Genomic DNA, 12598 nt, shown 5'->3' with positions numbered 1-12598 from the left:
CAAAGAAAAACCAGGCATGTTTGTCAGGGAACAATTCAATGTGGAAATATAATCCCATTCATCAGTCCTTCCCATTGTTACTTAACATTTACTTAGTGCCAACAACGTGGCAGGTACTGTATATACATGGTCTGGTAGGATCAACATCTAAAAGAGACAGGTGAATTTTCACAAAAATGTGAGAAAAGAAAAATGAAAAAAATGGGAAGACACCATTAACACAGAAAAGCCAGTAGCATTTCAGTCACTGGACATCCTGATAGTAAGCAGCACTCTTTCAGACAAAGTATCTCCTCCTTTATCACTTTCTTCCTAATAGGGCATCTCAAAAACAGGCTTCCTCCAGGGAAGAGGCAGCTACTATACAGCTGATTGGATAGAAACAGACAGTAAAAAACAAATAAGGTAATATTCATTCATCTCTTCTGGACCCCTGGCACGTAACACAATAAAAATTTATGAGCCTCGCTTTGTAGCATCAGAATATTTTTATTAAGGCCATCTTTTATAATACCTACCCCCTAAGAACCTCCTTGAATCCACATTTGCTTGTAACATCTCAGGGTTTAACTTTCTCTGAGATATATTCTTCTGTATGACATTTTTTTCCTTGGTAACCAATTAAATAAAAAATGGATTTTTTTAACAGGGTGACACTTTAATTTGCAGTTGTATTTCATTTACATGAACATGTCATTTCCTCCTCCTCCTTCTGAGGTGCATTTCATACACAACCACCCTCCTTCTGATCAGACAGAGTCAAACCCTGTTGGGAGAATAGAACATTCTTGTATGCTAGATAACCTAAATGGTATTCTCAGCTGTAAATCAAAGGCTACTTTGAAAAACTGAACTTGTTAGAGTTTACCAGCCTTGGAAAAATGGACAATTTCATACCCAGATTCTTCAGTATCTCCTAGTCTTCCTCCTCTGCACATCACTGCAAAAGCATCTTGTGAACTGTATTTTTTTTCTTTTAGAGAGAGGCATTTATTGCACTGCTACTCCTGGTGTTTCCCTTTCTTTCCCCAAATGATCAAGAGATGGTTCAAAGAGAAAACCTTCATACAAGCCAAGAAATATGAGAAAAGTACTCTCTGCACTCTTCCAGTTGCTGCTGGCCACTGTGTCAGAAGACTAATTTTCAGCATTAATTTATTGATAGTCTTGTCTTTGTCCCATTTTCAATTTGTAAGGAAAAGTACAAATAACAGTTCATTTCCAAAATGATGATACTTCTAGATCATGCATTCTCAACATGGGAAATATCCCCATGGGGGTAAAAATTGGTTCAAAGGGGCGAAAAAAAAAAAAAAAAAAAAAAACTTAGTGTAATCATTTGTTCCCCTCCAAAGCATCAGAGTATATAAATAGATACACATTGTATCTGTGATATTAAAATTTCATGGGAGGAGAGACAAGTAGGGAAAACATGTCTAAAAAGGTTCCTCAGGAGGACAATAATGGAATAAAGGCTAAAACAAACTGCTCTAGATAAATGAATACCCCCAAAACAAGACATCCTTTAAAATCTTGCAAATTCAAAGACATAGGCCCAGTCATGCTCTCCCCGAGACCTGAGAACGACAGCATTTGGGGGTGTGCTGTCAGTGAGTCCACTGACCTCAAATCTCTATTGGAGGTCCCTGTGGCATATCATTCAGATGAGGTAAATACATACCCTTGCTTTAACCTTCACAGAAAATTCCCCTTTAATAATTATATCTGACTTTTGCTGAACCTCTGGGTCATGAGGAGGGTAAGATACCTGAAGGACTTTATTAAAAGGAACTTTCTTGATTTTTCTATGCCTCTTTGATAATGAAAATCATTCTTTAGTTACAAGGTCTACCACTTCCCCGGAAGGAATTATTCCATTTAATTCTGATCCAGGCTGAATTCCACTGAGTTTCTGAATTGTTTCCTGGGCTTGCTTATCAAGATGGTTGACACCCCTCTTTGACCACTAGTCTCTCTCAAATTACTTTAGTTCCTTATCATTTTCTCCAGCTTTTAACAACCCCAAACGGTAGAAGGTAAGTTGATTTTCTCAGTACATGATGAACAAAATGCTAGTTGCTAACAGAGGGTAGAAAATAAATTGAAAAAACAAACTTCATATTTTAAGAGCTTATTCTGGGGGAAGGGATAAGAACCACAAACAGGAAAACAGTTAAGGAATAATACCAGATGCTTTTTGAGTACTGTGGATCTGCAAATGGGAACACAAATGATTAAGACTCCCAAATCCCGGCTCCAGAGGCATCCTGTACTGTCCATGTCTCAAGAAACGTTGTCTGGAGCACAGCTGTGCCATAAAATCAACATGTAGGGTTGCCACTATGTGGAAGAGACTGGGGAGGTGCTCTCTGCCAATGGTGCCAGGGTGCTGAGGAGGAATGAAGCCTGGCACCAAGGAGAGTCATTTTTTTTGGTCATATAAATACAGATTAGGGAGCTAAAGATGCCAGTAACAGATTAGAGTACTGTTAGCAGGTTCTTTTCTGCAAGAATTGTAGGCCAACCGAGCCTGTCTCTTGGAAACAACAGGGAGAAAAAGCCTGATGTTATTAAAACAACCCCAACCATTTAGTAGGCCTCTGGCCACTAAGATGAAGGCATGCCAGAGGGGGTTAATGGACTGAGCTAGAAAGTATTTACATACGAGGCACTTAGCCTCAGAAACCAAATCCTGAGAGACTGTTGATGGATTTCTAAGGTTTCAAGGTTCTCCCATGTAGTAATGACAGAACGGAACAAGCTAGACTCAGAGTTTCTCAACCTCTGCACTATTGAAATTTTAGGACAGATAATTCTTTGTGTGAAGAGTCTTGTGCATTGCAGAACATTTAGCATCCCTGGCCTCTACCCACTAGATGCCAGTAGCACCCCGCTCCACATAGTTGAGACAACCAAAAATGTCTCAGACATTGCCAAATGTCCCCTGGGGATAAAAATCATTCCTAGTTGAGAAATGCTAAGCTAGATAAACATATCCTACATTTTAACTCCAGGCTAGGTGCTCTTAGCACCACTACTAGAATGTCTGCTGCTAACAAGTGATGCTGTTATAGTCATGGAAAGAAACTAATCCAAGGCACAGCATTACAACTTCAATTTTCCATATCTGCCAATGGGATCTTACAGCTTGTTTTTTGTTTTGAGAATACAGGTTTCACAATCAATTGGACCAGATTTTGACACTTCCTGTCATTATCTACTATAGTGTGACTTTGTATAAATTAATCTCTCTGAACCTCAGTTTCCTTATCTGTAGAAAAGGGTATAATAGTACCTACAACTTACAGGATTGTTGGAAGAACTTACTGAGACAATAAATAAAAAGTGGTTGGGCGTGGTGGCTCACGCCCATAATCCCAGCACTTTGGGAGGCCAAGGCGGGCAGATCACTCGAGCCCAGGAATTTGTGACCAGCCTGGACAGAGTGAGACTCTATCGCAAAAAAAAAAAAAAAAAAGGCCGGGCACAGTGGCTCACACCTGTAATCCCAGCACTTTGTGAGGCCAAGGTAGGCGGATCACTTGAGGTCAGGAGTTTGAGACCAGCCTGACCAACATGGTGAAACCCTACCTCTACTAAAAATACAAAAATTAGCCCAGGCATAGTGGTGTGTGTCTGTAGTCCCAGTTACTTGGGATGCTGAGGCATGAGAATTGCTTGAAACCAGGAGAAGGAGGTTGCAATGAGATGAGATTGCACCACCACACTACAGCCTGGGCAACAGAGCAAGATTCTGTCTCAAAAAACCCAAAAACACAAAACACAAAAATTAGCCAGGTGTGGTGGCATGTACCTGTAGTCTCAGCTACCCAGGAGACTGAGGTGGGGTAGCCTGAGTCTGGAAGGTGGAGGTTGCGGTGAGCTGAGATTGCACCACTGCACTACAGCCTGGGTTGCAGAGCCAGACCATCTTGTAGATAGAGAGATAGAGAGATAGATAGAGAGATAGATAGATAGATAGATAGACAGACAGACAGACAGACAGACAGACAGACACAGTGATGGCAAATACTAAGTGCATAATAAATGGCCTTTAAAATTATGTCTGTCATCTACTCCAATCTCTGTGTGTATTTCATCTACAGTTACAGCCTGGGTGACACAGCCAGACCATCTTGTATATAAATACATAAATAAATAGTGATGGCAAATACTAAGTGTCTAATAAATGGCCTTTAAAGTTATATCTGTCATCTACTCCAATCTCTGTGTGTATTTCATCTACAGTTACACTACTACTTACATCAGCATCAACAGACAGCTTATAGAGAGATGTCCTTGCTAAGAGAATGGCCCAAATAGTGTGCCAGGGCCAAGAGACAGAAGTGTTTAATCTGAAGATTAAAATAAACTGTCTAGGCCCTATACTATTTGGCAACTTTCTCCTTGAAAACAGCCCAGGCCAAGATAGACCACCTTCTGGGCCACAAAACGCAATGTAACAAATACAAAAGAAAAGGAATAATACATATTATGCTTGCAGACTACAAGAGAAATAAACTAGAAATCCGTAATAAAAAGATAACTGGAAAATCCTATAAAACGACAGATTAAACAATACATTTCTAAACAACACATGGCTCAAAGAATATGTCTCAAGAGAGATTTAAAAATATTTTGGATTAAATGAAAATGAAAACATGACTTCTCAAAATTCATGAAATGTAGTGAAAGCAGTGCTTAGAGGGAAATTTATAGCATTGAATGCATGTATAAGAAAAGACGAAAGATCTAAAATCTGTAATTTAAGCACCTACCATAAGAAAGAAGAAAAAGAGCAAATTCAACCCAAAGTAAGCAGAAGAAAAAAATGAGCAGAAACCAATGAAATTGAAAATAGGAAATCACCTATAGAGAAAAATCAATAAAACCAAAAACTTTGAAAGATCAATAAACAAACATCTAGGTAGGCCAACTACGAAAAAAGAGAGAAGATACAAATTACTAATACCAGAAAAGAAAGGGGGGGCCATCACTACTGATCCCATGGACACCAAAAGGATAATAAGGGAATACTATGAACAACCATATGCCTACAAATTTGAAAACCTACATGCAATGGACTAACTCTCCTTGAAAGACACAGTATATTACAATTTACACAAGAGACAAATAATCTAAATAGGCCTATATCTATTAAATTGAAGCAATCATTAATAATCTCCTAAAACAGAAAGAACTGGGCCCAGATGGTTTCACTAAATTCTACTGAACATTTAAGGAAGAAATTGTACCAGTTCTCTAATGTCTCTTCCAGAAAACAGAAATATGAAATACCTGCAACTAACATCATACTCAATGGTGAGAAACTAGATACTTTCCCCCTGAGATCAGGAACAAGGCAAGGAAGCCCCCTCTTACCAATACTTTTCAACATCATATTGAAGTCCTAGCTAATGCAATCAGAACCCCCCACCACCTCAAAACAAAGTAAATAAAAGGTATACAGATTGGAAGAAATCTGTTTGTTGCCAGATGACATCATTGTCTAATCCCAAAGAATCAACAAAAAAACTCCAGTAACTATTCAATAATTATAGCAAGGTTTCAAGATACAAGGTCAACTGCTTTCCTACATTGCAGCAATGAACAAATGAATGACTGGAACTTGAAATTAAAAATACACCACCACTTACATTAGCATCAAAAAAATAAAAAACAGGTATAAATCTAACAAAATATGTACAAGGTCTACAGGAGGAAAGCTACGAAACTGATGAAAGACATCACAAAGGATAAAACTAAATTATCAAGATATTCCATGTTCATGAATAGGAAGGCTCAATACTGTTACAATGTCAATTCTTCTCAGCTGGATCTATAGATTCAACACAATCCCAATCAAAATCCTGAATTATTTTGTGAATATTAACAATCTGATTCTAAAGTTTATATGAAAAGGCAAAAGACCCAGAATAGCCAACACAATATGGAAGGAAAACACAAAATTGGAGGATAGACACAACCCGACTTCAAGACTTAATATAGGCTGGGCGCGGTGGCTCACACCTGTAATCCCAGCACTTTGGGAGGCCGAGGCAGGCGGATCACGAGGTCAGGAGTTTAAGATCAGCCTGACCAACATAATGAAAGCCCATCTCTACTAAAAATACAAAAATTAGCCGGGTGTGGTGGCGCACATCTGTAATCCCAGCTATTCAGGAGGCTGAAGCAGGAGAATCGCTTGAACATGGTAGGTGGAGCTTGCAGTGAGCTGAGATCATGCCACTGCACTCCAGCCTGGGCAACAGAGCGAGACTCTGTCTCAAAAAAAAAACTAATGTCCACACAAACACCTACACATGGATATTTATAGCAGCTTTATTTATTTATTCATAATTGCCAAAACTTGGAAGCAACCAAGATGTTCTTCATTCAAGAGATGAATGGATAAACTGTGGCCCATCTATACAATGGAATATTATTCGTGCTAAAAGAAATGAGCTATCAAGCCACAAAAAGACATGGAGGAACCTTAAGTGCATGTTACTAAATGAAAGAAGTCAAAGGCTACATACTATAGGATTCCAACTGTATGAGATTCTGGAAAAGGAAAAGTTATAGAGACAGAAAAAAGATGGGTAGTTGGTAGGGGTTGGTTTGCAGGGAGGGAGAGATGAACAGGTGAGCACAAGATTTTTTTTTTTTTTTCTTTTCTTGAGAGAGGGTCTCACTCCATTGCCCAGGCTGGAGTGCAGTGGTGCAATCACGGCTCACGGAAGCCTCAATTTTCTGGGCTCAGATGATCCTCCCACCTCAGCCTCCCGAGTAGCTGGGGCTACAGGTGTGTGCCACCATGACCAGCTAATTTTTTTTGTATTTTTTGTAGAGATGGGGTTTCACCATGTTGCCCAGGCTTGTCTCCACCTCCTGAACTCAAGAGATCCACCTGCCTTGGCCTCCCAAAGTATTGGGATTATAGGCATGAGCCACCATGTACAGCCACAAGGAGATTTTTTAAGCAGTAAAGTTATTTTGTATGTTACTACAATGTTGGATACATGGCACATACATTTGCCAAAACCAGTGAAATTTACAACACCAAGCGTGAACCCTAATGTAAACACGTACTTTGAGTGATACTGATGTGTCTACGTTGGTTCATCAACTGCAGCAAATGTACCACACTGGTGTGGAGAGTGGGGAAGCCTGTGGGTGTAAGGGGAGGGAGTATATGGGAACTGTCTGTACTTTCCACTCAACTTTTAATAAACCTGAAAAAGAGAGAGGGGCCATGACTTCCATTCACATTCTAGGAGACAGTCGGAACAGCAGCTGTTCATAAGGACAATACTAGTCATGATAGTTCATATCTATCACATAACCACAGAAATTCCTTTCATTGAGGCTTAGAGCAAAAGAAGAAATAAAGATTATTCTGATGACAGACAAAACAAGGAAGAAAAGAAGCTTAAATCCAGTGATCCTGGCTAACTATCAGCCAACAACAATGGCAAAAACCAAGCTGCCAAGTCTCATTCCAGAGTCAGGTCTTCAACTTGTAGGCCAGAGCTCCCGGAATGTGTCTAGGGATAAAATCATAATAATCATCACAGTCACATGATAGGTGAGCTCTGACAAGCCTAATAGCCTCTGTGCATCTCTCTACCTTTGCTTCTCTCAGAAACTTCTCTTCTGCTGCTTGGAAAGAATTGGGAATCTTTTTTCAAAACAGCTTCACAGCTTCTCTCTAAGATTTGTTCTAGGAGAAGGGAAATGAAAAGTATGATTCAACAGTTCAGTGAAGATACTGAACAATGGGAATCATTAGCAAATCCATCAGAAAAGCTAATTCGGGGAGGGTAAAAAAGGGCAAGTTGCAAAGAAGGAAATGATTAAATTACATTTCAGTCCTGAAAAATCTGTTTAACTTGAGACTTTGTAATTCAGAATGGCCATCTCTGACTGTGTTGCTGCTGGGAAGATGAAATAAGAATGGGGTTGGGGATGTAAACGCTCATCATCCTGGAGACACAATTACTACCTTTCTGCTTGGTTGTTACATGAACCTGCCCTGGGCTTTCTAGTCTCAGCTCTCCTGACCAGCTGAGCTGGAAGAGAGCTGAGACTAGAAAGCCCAGGGCAGGTCCAACTGAACAACTTATCAACTTTTCAAACAGATTGACAGTTGCTTCGGGCTGGAGGGATGTGAGAGAAGGAAAGGGGAAGTGACTGCTGATGTGTATGGGGTTTTTTAGGAGGTGATAAAAATGATATGAAATATCTAGATAGAGGTGATGACTGCACAACTCTATTTACTAAAAGCCATTGAAATGTATACTTTAAATAGGTGGCCTGTATGGTAGGTGAATCATATCTCAATAATGCTGTTATTAAGAAAACACTATTCAAATAAATGTCTATCAATTTGTGAAGTGAAAAATGGTAATCCTATTTTTTGGATCCATTTCATTTCCTTAATAATTAAGAGTATCGGTGAACATCTTTTCATTTGTTTACCAGCTCACTGTGTATCTTTTAGATGGTCTACTAGTATCTTATGCACATTTTAAAAACCTTTGGTATTTTAAGGTTTGTTGTTGTTGTTGTTGTTGTTTGTTTTTTAGATGGGGCCTCACTATGTTGCCCAGGCTTGCCTTGAACTCCTGGCCCTTAAGTGATCCTCCTGCCTCAGACTTCCCAGTAACTAGGACAACAGGCACATGCTACCCTACCTAGCTTTGGTTACTTTAACTTTTCTCTTATGGATTATCTGAGCTCTCTGTAAATAAATACACTGGCTTCTGTTTATGAAAAATAATTCTCAGAGCAAGTCTATGTTTAAATAATTATTTAAACATAGAAACCATCTTCCCTTTCTAAGTATATCTGAATGGCATCCTAGGAAGAACACTTAATCTTCTTTCCAGAAAGCTTCATTCAAATGCAGTCTTAAAATCTGTCCTAAGAAGGGGGTATAACTAAGTACTCAGTCACACTCACTCTAATCATCATTTAATCTAATCTAAAATCATAGTCAATGTATCCGATAGCCTGGTATCTGGAAAGAGTCCCTGATGACAAATAAGAAGACTTCTCCCATGCTTAGAAGTGTCCCAAGTTTCTCTGAGTTCTCATTTATGATTCTGACATTGAGAAAAATGCCCAAATGTGTATGTGTGTCTGTCTGTTTAAAATTATAGCTTTACTGTGATATAACTTACAATTCACCTATTTTAAAGTATACAATTCAAGGTTATTAGCATATCCACACAGTTGTGTAATCATCAGCAAATAAATTTTACAACCACCATCATTACTGTCTAATTTCAGGCATTTTCATCTCCCCTAAATACCGTACCCATTAACAGTCACTCCCTTTTACTCTGTCCCACTCCTGCCCTGGCCCTAGGCAATCACTAATTGCTTCTCCTGGACATTTCATATAATGAAATCATATGGTAAGTGGCCTTCTGTGTCTGGCTTCTTTCACTCAGCATAACATTTTCAAAGTTTATCCATGCTTATTGCATGTTTCAGTACTTCACTTTTTTTTTTTTTTCCCCAAACAGACAAGGTCTCATTCTATCACCCAGGCTGGAATGCAGTGGTGCAATCACAGCTCACTGCAGCCTTGAACTCCTGGGCTCAAGCAATCCACCCACCTCAGCATCCCTAGTAGCTGGGATTACAGGCACGAGCCACTCTGCCTGGCTTCATTCCTTTTTATGACTGAATAATATTCTATTATATGTTTATAACTGAACCATAGGTTCATAAGAGAATTAAATAGTAGTTTTTATTTTATAGAAAATATACTGTGTGGAAAACCAGCAATCATAAAAGGACTTGAGATTAATAGAATTATTTCCATTGTAAAGAAAAAGTAGGGCTTCAAAGACCAATTCTGAATGTATTATCTCTATAGCTGAAATAGAGTCTTCACTTTTTTCTGAGGCCAAAAGATATGAAGAGTATTAGGGAACATCATTTTCTGCAAACCACAAAAATAAAATCCCAAAAAAGCACCACGTGGCTGTCTATAATTCTGGCATAGGAAATGTTCTGACTAAGGCATTTGGTCTATCATATTTAGGCAGTTTAATAACTACTCTACCAGTCATTTAATCTGATGCTGAGATTAATCATTAAACAAGTTTGCAATATATTTAACATGAATTAAAGGGTAAATATTTTGTAAATACAGACTTCAATGGTTACATGTCTTATTTGTAGGAATTAGGCCCCCAAATCAACATAATTTTATTGTCCAATAAACTCCTAAAGGCTCCAAAGAAGAAGGATAATATTAGTCCACATGCAAATCATGAACTTTAGGGGCAGACCTGAAAAAGATACTATTGAGGCCAAAGGCACTGGATCAGGCCAATAAAGCAAATGATAGTCTGAGAATTCAACAAGAAAAATAGCAAGGCCTGGAATACAGTGTATGAGGAAAGGAAAAGAAATACCTATTAAATTTTTTTTTAATTTTTAGAGACGGGGTCTTGCTGTGTTGCCCTAGCTGATCTCAAACTCCTGGGCTCAAGTGATCCTCCTACCTTGGCCTCTCAAAGTGCTGAGATTACAGGCGTGAGCCATCATGCCTGGCAAACTGTGAAATATTCCTATGTATCACAGCTTCATAAAAAATTTTCTCAAAACAATTCAAACCAGGATTACATGACCACAGCAGGGTAAGGTTTACAACAGGTCAAAAAAAAAAAAGAGAAATTGGCCGGGTGCGGTGGCTCACGCCTGTAATCCCAGCACTTTGGGAGGCCGAGGCGGGTGGATCACGAGGTCAGGAGATTGAGACCATCCTGGCTAACACAGTGAAACCCCGTCTCCACTAAAAATACAAAAAAAAAAAAAGAAAAAAAATTCTCTGGGCATGGTGGCGGGCACCTGCAGTCCCAGCTACTCAGGAGGCTGAGGCAGGAGAATGGTGTGAGCCGGAGAGGCGGAGCTTGCAGTGAGCTGAGAATCACCACTGCACTCCAGCCTGGGCAACAGAGCGGGACTCCGTGTCAAAAAAATAAATAAATAAATAAATAAATAAATAAATAAATAAAATAAATATTAAAAAAAGAAAGAGAAATTAACCTGATATTCATTAAAGACACAGCAGTAGATAGATAGAGACTTCTTATCTGGAGTAAGTAGTAAGTGAACAAGGAATCTGGTATTAGCTTTTTTTTTTTTTTTTTTGAGATGGAAATGGGTTCTTGCTGTGATGCCCAGGTTGGAGTGCAGTGGCATGACCACAGCTTACTGCAGCCTCAACCTTCTGGGCTCAAGTGATTCTCCTAACTGAGCCTCCCAAGTAGCTGGGACCACAAGTGTATGCCACCCCGCACCCAGCTAATTAAAAAAAAATTTGTTTTTGTAGATATGGGATCTCAGTATTTACCCAGGCTGGTCTTAAACTTCTGGCCTCAAATGATTCTCCTGCCTTGGCCTCCCAAATTGCTGGGATTACGGGCATAAGCCACTGCACCCAGCCTAGTTTTTCTTTTTCTTTTTTTTTAATTGTGCTAAAAAGAATACAACATAAAAGTTTACCATCTTAACCATATTTAAGTGTACAGTTCAGTAGAACTGTATGTATGTAACAAATCTCAAGCTCTACTCGTTAAACAATTCTCTTTCCCTCTCTCCCCAGTCCCTGGTCACCACCATTCTACTTTCTATGAATTTGACTATTTTAGATAGCCTCATATAAGCAGAATCATATACTATTGATATCATCTTTTAACGTGCTTTGAAAGAGGAGATGCATAACTAGGTAGTGTGCACACAAAGACATTCACAGACATGGCATAAAATCAGAATAATATTCAACTCTACAGGAAAGTAGTTAGGTCTGATGGGAGAATATAACCTCTTGATCTGTCATGGCCAGAATGAGAATGGAGACTCCCTTAAAAAGCCAGTCAAATAACTCAAACAGAGGATAGGGCTCATGCCATCAGGCCTGGTGAGCCTCAGAAAGCATACAGCTTCCATAACAATACTTTTCTCCCTAATTCAGTAATCCCCAATGATTCAATCACATTGCCTTGAATGCACCAGTGCCATCCAGAGTTCAGCAATGAGTTACCACCCCAAAGAAAGTGAGTAAGTTGCTCTTTACTATGTCGTCCTTCCTTCCTCCCATCACACTGAAACCCAGGATTAATCTGGGCTGTTTACAGGGTGGCTGGTGGCTCCTGGATCCCTGAAGTCAAGCTGAGATGCTCCTGTGTGGGTAGAGAAAGAGGATGAGGCCTGTTTTTATCACCATGCTGTAGACTTGCCCTCCCTCCTTCAATACATATGTCCTAATGAAGCAATTACCTGCATTTACACTAATGATGTAATTGGGACAAGTAATTATGAAAGCAGAACATCCATTTTCAAAGAAATGGGTATCATTACCTTTATTCCACCCACAAACATTATTTAAGACAAAAACAAATAAGCTCACAAGAACACATGCTACTGAAAGATTACTAGGAACAGTATTCCAAAAAACGTAGTGTTAAGGAAAAACACAAACATCTAGCATTCGCTCCCACCAGGCAGGGATTTCCTCAAAGCCTCTACCTCTGACAAAAGACATGCAGGTGGATAAGAGTATTAAGAATTACTCTAC

The 12598-nt window shown here is 39.3% G+C and overlaps 1 protein-coding gene across 15 annotated transcripts in view; it reads right to left on the bottom strand.

The window, feature by feature from the left end:
• AMBRA1 (autophagy and beclin 1 regulator 1) overlaps nucleotides 1-12598 on the bottom strand; it is a 201555-nt gene that overhangs the window by 45891 nt on the left and 143066 nt on the right. The window lies entirely within an intron of this gene.

This window comes from Pongo abelii, chromosome 9 (genome assembly GCF_028885655.2).
Source record: "Pongo abelii isolate AG06213 chromosome 9, NHGRI_mPonAbe1-v2.0_pri, whole genome shotgun sequence".
Lineage (NCBI taxonomy): Eukaryota > Metazoa > Chordata > Mammalia > Primates > Hominidae > Pongo > Pongo abelii.
Note: the sequence above shows the minus strand (reverse complement) of the source record. Positions and strands in the feature narration are given on the sequence as shown.